Source organism: Nomascus leucogenys, chromosome 12 (genome assembly GCF_006542625.1).
Source record: "Nomascus leucogenys isolate Asia chromosome 12, Asia_NLE_v1, whole genome shotgun sequence".
NCBI classification, from domain to species: Eukaryota; Metazoa; Chordata; class Mammalia; order Primates; family Hylobatidae; genus Nomascus; species Nomascus leucogenys.
In genome coordinates this window covers 60,390,889-60,404,467 of record NC_044392.1, presented here as the reverse complement: position 1 = coordinate 60,404,467, position 13,579 = coordinate 60,390,889, and the positions used below count along the sequence as shown (strand labels likewise).

The 13,579-nt window shown below is 37.1% G+C and overlaps 1 pseudogene; it reads right to left on the bottom strand.

Annotated features, from left to right (window-relative positions):
- Window positions 1-9,787: 9,787 nt before the first annotated feature.
- Window positions 9,788-13,579, bottom strand: part of LOC100590637 — a 48,875-nt pseudogene continuing 45,083 nt past the window's right edge.

Genomic DNA, 13,579 nt, shown 5'->3' with positions numbered 1-13,579 from the left:
AATTTGGTTTATTTTTCCCTTTTCCTAAATTAACTAGCACTGACTGTAATTTATTTCCCTGTCTCATATCTCTCCCTTCCATCCTGCAGGCGTTTTAGCTATTTGAGATCGGGAACCATCAATTTTGCACTTTAGAGAGTGATTCTGACTCAAAACCTCTGTTTTATCAGAAATTTTGTTTTTTCTTTATCTTAGCTGGAAAAATGACCATCTGCCAACTTTACACCGTATTTACTTGTTTTTGACCCACAGAATATAGCACATTCATTGTGCAAACTGTCAATTCAGCAAAACCAAAAGAAAGACAAGAAACTACTGAGGAGCTTAGTAACTGCTGTTTCTGTACGTAGCGTTTAATCTTCCAAGCGCTTCTAGTGTCTGTCAGTTTCTAATTGGCATGTAGGCTGCTCTGTGACTGAAGAATTTTAAAACCAGCTTTACACTGTTCAGGAAAAATCCTTTGTGATTGGATGTTTAGTATCTGCCAGGAAACTGGTACTCAGGGTGTTGAAGCTACAGTTATTTTATGATAGCACACTTCTCTTGATCTGCTTCGTTTTATTCCATCACTGTTTACCCTTTATTTTCTTTCATTTTGTAGCCATACTTATGATGCTCTTGATTTGTTGGTTACACAAATCAATTTTATTAAAATCCAAAGATAACAAGTCTTTAGGTATATTTTGTACCAAATTAAATTAAAGACAAAAATTGTGCTTTCATAGTTGCTACAAAGATAAATAATGAAGAAATTTGGTACAAAACAACAAAATATAATATAATATACATATTCATATATATGTATGTGCATATATATATATATATACAGCTAATAAAATTACCTGAGAAGTGTAATGCTTGTTTTTGTTTTTGTGTGTGTGTGTGTGTGTGTGTATATCTTTGCAATATATTTTATATATATATTGACAAAAGAGACTGTGAAATATTTAGCCATGCAGAACATGTGACCAGACCAGAGCATTTGTAGGAAGACTTTTTGGTAATCATTAACTCTACCCTGAAATGATGGACTACAAGTTATAATGTGTGTTACCTACACTTCAGTCAGTAATGTTAGCGAATCTCCAAATGTTAGCCACATTGGTTTGTCTCCCTTGTACATTCTTTATTCATGATATTACAGTGCTGTAACTGGGTAATCCTTTTTAAACAAAAGATTATTTACAGAGCAGAAGGTATTATTTGTTTTTAGAGCTTTTGTAAATAAAGGTTTCAAAAATGTTTTCTTATTAAAAAGGTAAAAAAACCCAAAGGATTAATTAAATAAAAAATTGGTTTTTTGAAAAGAAAAAATTGATAAACCACTAGCTAGAGTAAGAGAAAAAGAGAGAGAAAACTCAAATAAATAAAAGCAGAAAAAAAGGAGACATTACAACTGCTACCACAGAGATCCAAAGGACCATTAGAGACCATTATGAATAACTACACACTAACAAATTGGAAAACTTAGAGGAAATGGATAAATTGCTGGATACATACAGTCTACCAAGATTGAACCAGGAAGAAATAGAAAATCTGAACAGACTAATAACATTTAATAATATTGAATCAGTAATAAAATTATCCCAACAATAACAAAAAAGCCCAGGACCAGATGGCTTTGCTGCTGAGTTCCACCAAACTTATAAAGAAGAATTAACATCAGTTATTCTCAAACTATTCCAAAAATCTGAAGAGTAGGGAATTCTTCCTAAGTCATTCCATGAGGCTACCATTACCCTGATACTGAAATCAGATAAGGACACAATAAAAAATAAAACTACAGGCCAATATCTTTGATGAACACAGATGCAAAAACCTTTGACAAAATACTAGCAAACTGAATCCAATGACACATCAAAAAGATAATATACCATGATCAAGTGGAATTTATCACAGGAATGCAAGGATGGTTCAATACACACAAATTTGTTGTGTGATACATCATATCAACAAATGAAGGACAAAAACCTTATGATCATCTCAATAAACACAGAAAAAGCATTTGATAAAATTCAACATCACTTCTTGATCAAAACTCTCAACAATTCAGGCATAGAAGGAACCTACCTGCTATGGTTTTGTTTTGTGTCTCTACCCAAATCTCATGCCAAATTGTAATTCCTAATGTTTGGAGAAGTACCTGGTGGGAAGTGATTGGACCATAGGGGTGAATTTCCCCTCTGCTGTTTTCATGATAGTGGGTGAGATCCAGTTGTTTAAAAGTGTGTAGCACTTAATAAAATACTATTCATCCATAATAAAAGGTTGAAATCCTGTCATTTGTGACATGGATGGAACTAGAGATCTTTATGTTAAAATAAATAAGCCAAGAACAGAAAGACAGACATTGTATGTACTCACTCATATGTGGGAGCTAAAAAAAGTTGATCTCATGGAGGTAGAGAGTAGAATGATGGTTTCCAAAGGCTGGAAAGGGTGGTAGTGAGATGAAGAGAGGTTGTTTAGGGGGTAAAAACATACAGTCAGATAGAAGTAATAAATTCTTAGTGCTTAGTAGCACAAAACAATGACTATAGTTAACAATAGTTTATTTTATATTTCAAAATAGGGAGGAGAGGCTGGGCATGGTGGCTCACACCTGTAATCCCAGCACTTTGGGAGGCCAAGGCAGGGGGATAACCCAAGGTCAGGAATTCAAGACCAGCCTGGCCAACACTAAAAATATAAAAATTAGCCAGGCATGGTTGTGCATGCCTGGAATCACAGCTATTTGGGAGGCTGAGGCCAAGAATCACTTGAACCCAGGTGGTGGAGGTTGCAGTGAGCTGAGATGGTGCCACTGCACTCTAGCCTGGGTAACAGAGCAAGACATTTTCTAAAAATAATAACAATAATAATAATAGGGAGAAGATTTGAAATATTCTCCAAACAAACGAATGATAAATGTTTGAGGTGATGGATATTCTAAATACCTTAATTTGATCATTACACATTTATGCATATCTCAAAATATCACATGTACTCCATAAATATATATAATTTTTATATATCAATGAAAAAGAATGTTATCAGTATAGTTTACACTTTTTAAATTTTAATAAAAATTTCTTTAAACAAACAAAAGTGTTTTCTTCCATAGCAGTAAAAATGATTCCTGTCTGTAACTATGTAAATGGATTTTGCCCCACAGAGACTAGAAATCACTGGAGGTCAAATCTTGATTTAAACTGATTTTAATATCTTACCAGTTTCCTCATTATTTAAAGAGTTATATAAAGTATTGATACATGTTTATTTTAAATTTCCATGAGAGTCATGAATTTGCCATTCTCAGACTATCTTAGCACTTTTGGAGATCATCCACTAAGCTTCTCCAGTGACTCTCCTGAAGGAGTCAGGTGAATTGCACTGCATGAGACATGCATCCCATGGGCTGCCTAAGTCCAGGCACATCTTTTGTTAGTTCTCAGAGTGGTTTCCAAGTGGCAATGGAACCTCAACTTCTTTGGTGAGCAAACTTTTAATATCAGCAGAAATTATGTTTTATTGTATGTCAGCTTAAACATAATTTTGAAGGTCTTAGAAAACATCAAACAGAACTAATATTAAAGTGAGCTAATAAAAAGAAAATATTGGATACAAGCATTGAGTACTAACAATAATTTTAATTTATTTTCTTTTGCTTTTTATTTTAATATGCAATAGAGCAGCTATACCTTTCAGTCATTTTTGCCACTTTAAGAAAGTATAAAAGGATTGGGTGGCTGTAGAAAGTTGTGCTTTGTGTATTCAAGATCTTTGATGACCTGCTAAAATGCTTGTATATGACAGAAGTCAATTACCTATTCCCAATTTTCTGCAAAACAGAAATTAATTACTTTGATTAAAAGTAATAATAATATAGTTGGCTAAAACTATATCAGAACGATAGTAACAAGGAAAATAACCTGTATGTTTATTTTTCAAATGAAAATAGTCCTAAAGTAACAGTTTCTTCCAGTTAGAGGAAGAAAGAGCATAATGAAGGACAAAGCTTAAGCAGAATGAATTGCATTTGCCTTGGTTTAAAGCATCTGAGTCTAAAAAGAAATTATGAAGTCTACTAAAATTTTGGCAAACTTTGGTCAGTTTTGATGGACCTGCTTTCTTGGTTTATTGATTAATGACTTCATTTATAACGTGAAAGTTTACTAATTATCATCTCTGCAATCTGCCTACAGATAAAAAATTCCATGTCTTAGAATAGTTTCCTGTGTTTTTGTTGACTTTATGATTATTAAAAAAAAAACAGAAGCACTAAGTTTCTGTGGAGCTGTATTTTTTCTTTGGTTTATTTTTAAATATTTTACTATAATTAAGTTGCTAAATGTTGCTCCTCAGTCACCCAAGACCCTCTCTACATCAAGTGATCAATTCTGTTCCTATGACCTTCTTGAATTTGCTCTCCCAAGATCAGGCCCTACATTTAGAACAAATAAAAAGTAATATTTTCAGAATATTATTTACACCTAGAACTGTTAAGATAACCCCAAGGGCCCATGGAAAATAGCCATAATTTTTTATTTTACCTTATAACTAGAAGAGATGTTAGAAATAACTAGGTTTGTTTGGCATGCCAGTTATAGGCCAGGCATGGGACTCACACCTGTAATCCCAGCACTTTGGGGGGCCAAGGCAAGAGGATTGCTTGAGTCCAGGAATTGAAGAACAGCTTGGGCAATATGGTGAGATACTGTCTCTACAAAAAAATAATAATTAGCCAGGCATGGCGGCTCGTGCCTGTTGCCCCAGCTACTCAGGACACTGAGGTGGGAAGATTGCTTGAGTAAAGGAGGTTGAGACCACAGTGAGTTGGGATCATGCCACTCCACTTCAGCCTGGGTGACAGAGTGAGACCCTGTCTCAAAAAAAAAAAAAAAGTTCTGTATTGTATCCCAATGGGGAATTTTACTTTCCTAACATATGATATAATTGGCCTCATCCTTCTAGTATTTCTCATCTACAAATAATTTTTGTTTTACTCTGATTCTTGCCAAACAGCTAAAAGGCTTTTAGAGGCTGTGTTTTCAACTAAGGAAAGTTTCAGAACCCCATGGAAAGGTTTGCATCAATAATTTTCAACTATTGATATTTGATATGGTTTAGCTCTGTGTCCCCATCCAAATCTCATCCTGCAGCTCCCATAATTCCCACCTGTTGTGGGAGAGACTCAGTGAGAGATAATTGAATCATGGGGTGGGACTTTCCTGTGGTGTCCTCATTATAGTGAATAAGTCTCACAAGATCTGATGGTTTTAAAAACAGGAGTTTCTGTGCACAAGCTCTCTCTCTTTGCCTGCCACCATCCATGTGAGATTTGACTTGCTCCTCCTTGCCTTCCTCAATGATTGTGAGGCCTCCCCAGCCATGTGGAACTGTAAGTCCATTAAACCTCTTTCTCTTCCCAGTCTTGGATATGTCTTTATCAGCAGCATGAAAATAGACTAATACAGTAAATTGGTACCAGGAGTGGGGTGGTGCTGAAAAGATACCTGAAAATGTGGAAGTGACTTTGGAACTGGGTAACAGGTGGAGGCTGGAAGTTTGGAGGGCTCAGAAGAAGACAGAAAAATGTGGGAAAGTTTGGAACTTCCTAGAGACTTGTTGAATGGCTTTGACAAAAATGCTAATAGTGATATGAACAATAAGGTCTAGGCTGAAGGGGTCTCAGATGGCGATGAGGAACTTGTTGGGAACTGGAGTAAAGGTGACTCTTGCTATGTTTTAGCAAAGACACTGGTGGCATTTTGCCCCTGCCCTAGAGATTTGTGAAACTTTGAACTTGAGAGAGATGATTTTGGGTATCTGGCAGAATAAATTTCTAAGGAGCAAAGCATTCAAGAGGTGACTTTGGGTGTTGTTAAAAACATTCAGTTTTATAAGGGAAGCAGAGCATTAAAGTTTGGAAAGTTTGCAGCCTGACAATGCAATAAAAAAGAAAGACCCATTTTTTTGAAGAGAAATTCAAGCCCACTGCATAAATTTGCACAAGGAACAAGTTAATTAATGAATGTTAACCCCCAAGCAATGGGGAAATTGTCTCCAGGCATTCAGAGGTCTTCACAGCAGCCCCTCCCATCACAGGCTTGGAGGCCTAGGAGAAAAAGATGGTTTCCCAGGCCAGACCCAGGGTCCCTCTGTTGTATGCAGTCTAGGGACTTGATCTGCATTGCAGCCACTCCAGCCATGATTAAAAGGGGCCAAGGTACAGCTCAGGATGTTGCTTCAGAGGGTGGGAGCCCCAAGCCATGGCAGCTTCCATGTGGTGTTGAGCCTGCAAGGGCACAGAAGTCAATAATTGAGGTTTGGGAACCTCCACCGAGATTTCAGAGGATGTATGGAAATGCCTGGATGCCCAGGTAAAAGTTTGCTGCAGTGGTGGGGCCCTCATGCAGAACCTCTGCTAGAGCAGTATGGGAGGGAAATGTGGGTTCAGAGCCCACAAGCAGAGTCTCTACTGGGGCACCACCTAGTGAAGTTGTGAGAAGAGGGCCACGGTCACCCAGATCCCAGAATGGTAGATCCACTGACAGTTTGCAGTGTGCACTTGGAAAAGCCACAGACACTCAATGCTGGCCTATGGAAGCAGCCAGGAGAGGGGCTATAACCTGCAAAGGCACATGGTCGAAGTTGCCCAAGACCATGGGAACCCACCTCTTGAAATCAGCGTGGCCTGGATGTGAGACATGGAATCAAAGGAGATCACTTTGGTGCTTTAAGACTTGACTGCCGGGTTGGTTTTTGGACTTGCATGGCGCCTGTAGCCCCTTTGTTTTGACTAATTCCTCTCATTTGGAATGGCTGTATTTACCCAATGCCTGTACCCCCATTGTATCTAGGAAGTAACTAACTTGCTTTTGATTTTACAGGCTCTTAGGTGGAAGGCACTTGCATTGTCTCAGATGAGACTTCGGACTGTGGACTTTTGAGTTAATGCTGGAATGTGTTAAGACTTTGGGGCACTGTTGAGAAGGCATGATTGGTTTTGAAATGTGAGGACATGAGATTTGGGAGGGGCTGGGACAGAATGATATGGTTTGACTCTGTGTCCCCACCGAAATCTCATCTTGTAGCTCCCATAATTCCCATGTATTGTGAGAGAGGCCTGGTAGGAGATAACTGAATCATAGAGTTGGCACTTTCCTGTGCTGTTGTCATAATAGTGAATAAGTCTCGCGAGATCTGATGGTTTAAAAAATGGGAATTTCTGTGCACAAGCTCTCTTATCTGCCACCATATGAGATGTGCCTTTCACCTTCTGCCATGATTGTGTGGCCTCCTCAGCCACATGGATGGAACTGTGAGTCCATTAAACATCTTTCTTCTTTAAATTGACCAGTCTTGGATATGTCTTTATCAGCAGTATGAAAACAGAGTAATACAATATTTCAAAGAATAGATTCTTGAATACATAATTCCAAGATTACACTGCTTAGAGAACCTCAGACTGTACCAGTGGGCTAAGCAGGATTTCCATGTCTAGTTTTACTCAGGAAACAAACAGCTTTATGTAGACAAACTACTACTGATGGAAAACCCAGTAGCAAAGAGTTAATTACACTATTACGTTAAGTCTCCTTTTCTCCAGGTTTTTTATCTTTACTGAATTTTTTGTTTTGTTTTTGGCCAAACAAACTTTTTGGTCAAAAAGTTATTCTCCACTGGTAGCAGCAATAATTGAGAATTTGGTTTTATGCACTCACAATTTGGGTTATTTTTCTAGATACATGACAGACATCTATTCTCTTTTGAGAGAGATGACAAATAATCCCATTTGACACCCCTTTTCCTTTATTTGTTCACTTTTATCTCAAATCAACTAAGTATTTGGTGCATGCTGAGAAGAAAAAGAGATTTTTTATATCTGTAATTGTGATATTTTTGTTTTTGTGTCTATTTTTTATTACTCTCTAGAAAGCATTTATTAACATTTATTTTAATTTTCTTTCCGTATTCTGGAAAATAAACATAATACACAAAATGCAATAAAATGCCCTCTTCCCATTTCAAATAAATATAATTTGCTCTTGCAAAACATGTAATAATCTGTGTAATTCACCACAGTATATGTGTTAGTCCATTTTCACACTACTATAAAAAAAATACCTGAGACTGGGTAATGTATGAACAAAAGAGGTTTAATTGACTCAGTTTCACAGGCTTAACAGGAAGCATGACTGGAAGGCCTCAGGAAACTTACAATCATGGCAGCAGGAAAAGGGGAAGCAAGCATGTCTTACCATGGCAGAGCAGGAGAGATAGAGTGTGTGAGGGTATAAGTGCTACACACTTTCAAAAAAATGAGATGTCGTGAGAATTCACTCACTATCACAAGAACAAAAGGGAAGTCCACCCCCCATGATTCAATCACCTCCCAGCAGCCTCTTCCTCCAACACGTGGGGATTACAACTTGACATGAGATCTGGATGGGGGCATAGAGCCAAACCATATCAATATACTATCAGGGAAATAAGGATAATCCCTAGTTAAATTGTCACTTATTTTAATGGCTCTCACAAACATTTTTTTCTGGAGAAAAAGAACACCATTGTCTGTGGGATTATATTGACTTGGAGACTGTTGCTTCTTGTTTGGAGAAGGTGAAGATAAACTCTTTTAAAAAGCATTTAGTGTCCACCAGGCACAGTGGTACATATCTGTAATCCCAGCTCTTTGGGAAGCCGAGATGGGAGGATCACTTGAGGCCAGGAGTTTGAGATTGCAGTGAGCTCTGATTATGCCACTGCAGTCTACCTGAATGACAGAGGGAGACCCTGTCTTTAAAAATATATAATAAATTTAAAATGTGTGTGTGTGTGTGTGTTTAGTGTCAAAAAGAATCTTAGTTTTGGAGAAAAATGGCATCCAGGTCTTTGCTAAATCAACTAAATTGTGGGGTAACTTTCCTGTTAATACTTCCTAGAGACCAGACCACATTCTGAATAATGATTCCTGTGTATCACACTGGTAATTTTCAAATTAGTGGTTAAGTATTTGAATTCACAGTTATGTATATGCTATTATATAAATCCAAAACAGAATTTTAAAGATCCATTGACAGGAAAGGCTAAAAATAATGGTGCCATACAGGACAAATTTATCTTTTTTACAATTGTTATTATTAACATTATAAAAACTGAAATCTATTGAATTATAAAGACTTAACACAGGCTTATAAATGCATGTGTCCATGATCACTTTAAGACAATGTGTTTGTTTGCTCTTACAAGTGGTAAGAATATTTTAGTAACCAGCAAAAATTACATGTAGGTATTCACATTCACCAATCTTAAAAATTTTCTTTTGTGTAATCTATTCACACTCAAAAGAATATATCGCCAAGGAATGAAAGTCATTATTACTGTTTGCTTTCTTATGTTAGCGGTTGATTGGTATTGTATATACTACCTGGTAGAAGTAAATCAACATTTACTGTAGTTCCAGTCCCGCCATATGTGGCTCGTTTACATGGATGCAGAAATGCTGATCAAACCATGCCACCTCAAAACATAACTGTGTTCAGTAAAAAAATCTTACACAGGCTATAAAGTGGGTATTAAATCTGCCCTCAGTATTATAAAGGGCATCAATTAGTGTCCAGCTGGTGACATAACATGATAACTTTTTTTCTTCATTTATAGGGGTAGAAAATTATATGCTCAGGCATTCTTTTATAGCAACATGTTTATTTCTACAAATTTCTAAAACAGCTAAGTGTGTACTCAAAAATTCACAAGTCCAATAAAACAAGTTTATGGTCCCCTTCTTTGACATTCTTAATATTTACTCCATTTCAAAGGGTGTATTAAAATTTTTTGCCAAGGATATATGTTCAAAGATCCTTGACAGTCTTGGTTTCGACAGTTCTACTGAGTGACATGAGTTGCTGAGAGGTGCTTCAGGGATTTCATTTGGTCTATCTCATCCTCCCTTCTCTCATAATACAGAGCCCAGAGCTAAGTAGTGGTGAGAATCATGGCCAGGTTTGTGTCACTTTAGTGGAAATTCCCAGAAACCTTAGCACCTGTGATTGTTTGGTTCCTTTCAAAACGAAACATTTTTCTTCCCACAGTCCTCTTGATAGAGGTCACTAAGATCTTCCTGGTGGGAATTCTCTAGCATAGCAGGATTCTGGGGGCTAGTCCAACTCTGTCATTTCCAACCAGTCATTGAAACATACCACTCCACAACACTTAAACTCCCACTGAAAACTCTCCAACCATGAGTAAGCCACTGGTATCCAGGTAAGTCATATTTGCCATTCTGGCTTTCAAAGTGACTACATCTAACCACTGTACTGGAACCACACACTTCTGTTCATATGTCCAAATGCCACTAGCCTCAGCCTCCTGGATAGCTGGGACTATAGGCATGTGCCACCAAACCCAGCTAATTTTTTTCATATTTTTGGTAGAGATGGGATATCACCATGTTGGACAGGATGGTCTTGATCTCTTGACCTTGTGATCCACCCACCTCGGCCTCCCAAAATGCTGGGATTACAGGCGTGAACCACCACTCCCAGCCAGAAATAATTAGATTTATTTGATGTCCATCTACTATAACAGTTACATGGGAAGAGTTGTCAAATCAGAAAAGACACCCAATCTGCCCTAGGCTAAATTTGCATAGGTAAGTGCATAGGTAAAATGATATGCAAATACATACATTTGCATAGGTAAAGTGATGTTTGTATAAATATTTCAGGAATTATAAATTTTACAAGAACTTCCTGGATATTTCTCAATATTCCTTGCTACTGTAATAGAATTTTTTTCTTTTTTTATTATTATTATATTTTAAGTTCTAGGGTACATGTGCAGAACATGCAGGTTTGTTACATAGGTATACATGTGCCATGTTGGTTTGCTGTACCCATTAACTCATCATTTACATTAGGTATTTCTAATGCTATCTCTCCCACAGCCCCCCACCCCATGATAGGTCCCAGTGTGTGATATTCCCCTCCCTGTGTCCATGTGTTCTCATTGTTCAACTCCCACTTATGAGTGAGAACATGTGGTGTTTGGTTTTCTGTCCTTGTGATATTTTACTGAGAATGATGGTTTCCAACTTCATCCATGTCCCTACAAAGGACATGTGAACACATCCTTTTTTATGGCTGCATAGTATTCCATGGTGTGTATGTGCCACGTTTTCTTTATCCAGTCTATTATTGATGGACATTGGGTTGGTTTCAAGTCTTTGCTATTGTGAATAGTGCCACAATAAATATACATGTGCATGTGTCTTTACAGTACCATGATTTATAATCCTTTGGGTATGTACTCAGTAATGGCATTGCTGGGTCAAATGTATTTCTATTTCTAAATCCTTGAGGAATTGCCACACTGTCTTCCACAATGGTTGAACTAATTTACACTCCCACCAATAGTGTAAAAGCATTCCTATTTCTCCACATCCTCTCCAGCATCTGTTGTTTCCTAACTTTTTAATGATCACCTTTCTAACTGGCATGAGACGGTATCTCATTGTGGTTTTGATTTGCATTTCTCCAATGGCCAGTGATGATGAGAATTTTTTGATATATCTGTTGGCTGCATAAATGTCTTCTTTTGAGAAGTGTCTGTTCATACCCTTTGCCCACTTTTCAATGGGTTTGTTTATTTTTATCTTGTAAATTTGTTTAAGTTCATTGTAGATTCTGGATATTAGCCCTTTGTCAGATGAGTAGATTGCAAAGATTGTCTCCCATTCTGTAGGTTGTCTGTTTATTCTAATGATAGTTTCTTTTGCTCTGCAGAAGCTGTTTAATTAGATCCCATTTGTGAATTTTGGCTTTTGTTGCCACTGCTTTTGGTATTTTAGTCATGAAGTTTTTGCCCAGGCCTATGTCCTGAATGGTATTGCCTAGGTTTTCTTCTAGGGTTTTTATGGTTTTAGGTCTTAAATTTAAGTCTTTAATCCATCTTGAATTAATTTTTGTATAAGGCATAAGGAAGGGATCCAGTTTCAGGTTTCTACATATGACTAGCCAGTTTTCCCAGCACCATTTATTAAATAGGGAATTTTTTTCCCCATTGCTTGTTTTTTCAGGTTTGTCAAAGATCAGATGGTTGTAGATGTGTGGTGTTATTTCTGAGGCCTATGTTCTGTTCCATTGGTCTATCTCTCTCTGTTTTTGTACCAGTACCATGCTGTTTTGGTTACTGTAGCCTCATAGTATAGTTCGAAGTCAGATAGTGTGATGCCTCCAGCTTTGTTCTTTTTGCTTATGATTGTCTTGGCTATGTGGGCTCTTTTTTGGTTCTATATGAAATTTAAAGTAGTTTTTTCCAAATCTGTGAAGAAAGTCAGTGGTAGCTTGATGGGGATAGCATTGAATCTATAAATTACCTTGGGCAGTATGGCCATTTTCATGATATTGATTCTTCCTATCCATGAGCATGGAACGTTCTTCCATTTGTTTATGTCCTTTCTTATTTTGTTGAGCAGTGGTTTGTAGTTCTCCTTGAAAAGGTCCTTCACATCCCTTGTAATTTGGATTCCTAGGTATTTTATTCTCTTTGTAGTAAATGTGAATGGGAGTTCATTCATGATTTGGCTCTCTGTTTTTAGTGTATAGGAATTCTTGTAATTTTTGCACACTGATTTTCTATACTGAGACTTTGCTGAAGTTGCTTATCAGCTTAAGGAGATTTTGGGCTGAGATGATGGGGTTTTCTAAATATACAATCATGTCATCTGCAAACAAAGACAATTTGACTTTCTCTTTTCCTAATTGAATACCTTTTATTGCTTTTTCTTGCCTGATTGCCCTGGCCAGAACTTCCAATACTACATTGAATAGGAGTAGTGAGAGAGGGCATTCTTGTCTTGTGCTGGTTTTCAAAGGGAATGCTTCCAGTTTTTGCCCATTTGGTATGATATTGGCCATGGGTTTGTGATAAATAGCCCTTATTATTTTGAGATACGTTCCATCAATACCTAGTTTATTGAGAGTTTTTAGCATGAAAGGCTGTTGAACTTTCTCAAAGGCCTTTTCTGCATCTATTGAGATAACGATGTGTTTTTGTCATTGGTTCTGTTTATGTGATGGATTATGTTTATTGATTTGCATATGTTGAACCAGCCCTGCATCCCAGGGATGAAGAAAACTTGATCATGGTGGACAAACTTTTTTATGTGCTGCTGGATTCAGTTTGCCAGTATTTTATTGAGGATTTTTGCATCAATGTTCATCAGACATATTGGCCTAAAATTATCTTTTCCTGTTGTGTTTCTACCAGGCTTTGATATCAGGATGATGCTGGTCTCATAAAATGAGTTAGGGAGGATTCTCTCTTTTTCTATTGATTGGAGTAGTTTCAGAAGGAATGGTATCAGCTCCTCTTTGTACCTTGGATAGAATTTGGCTATGAATCCATCTGGTCCTGGACTTTTTTTGGTTGGTAGGCTATTAATTATTGGATCAATTTCAGAACCTGTTATTGGTCTATTCAGAGATTCAACTTCTTCCTGGTTTAGTCTTGGGAGGATGTATGTGTCCAGGAATTTTTCCTTTTCTTCTAGATTTTCCAGTTTATTTGCATAGAGGTGTTAATAGTATTTTCT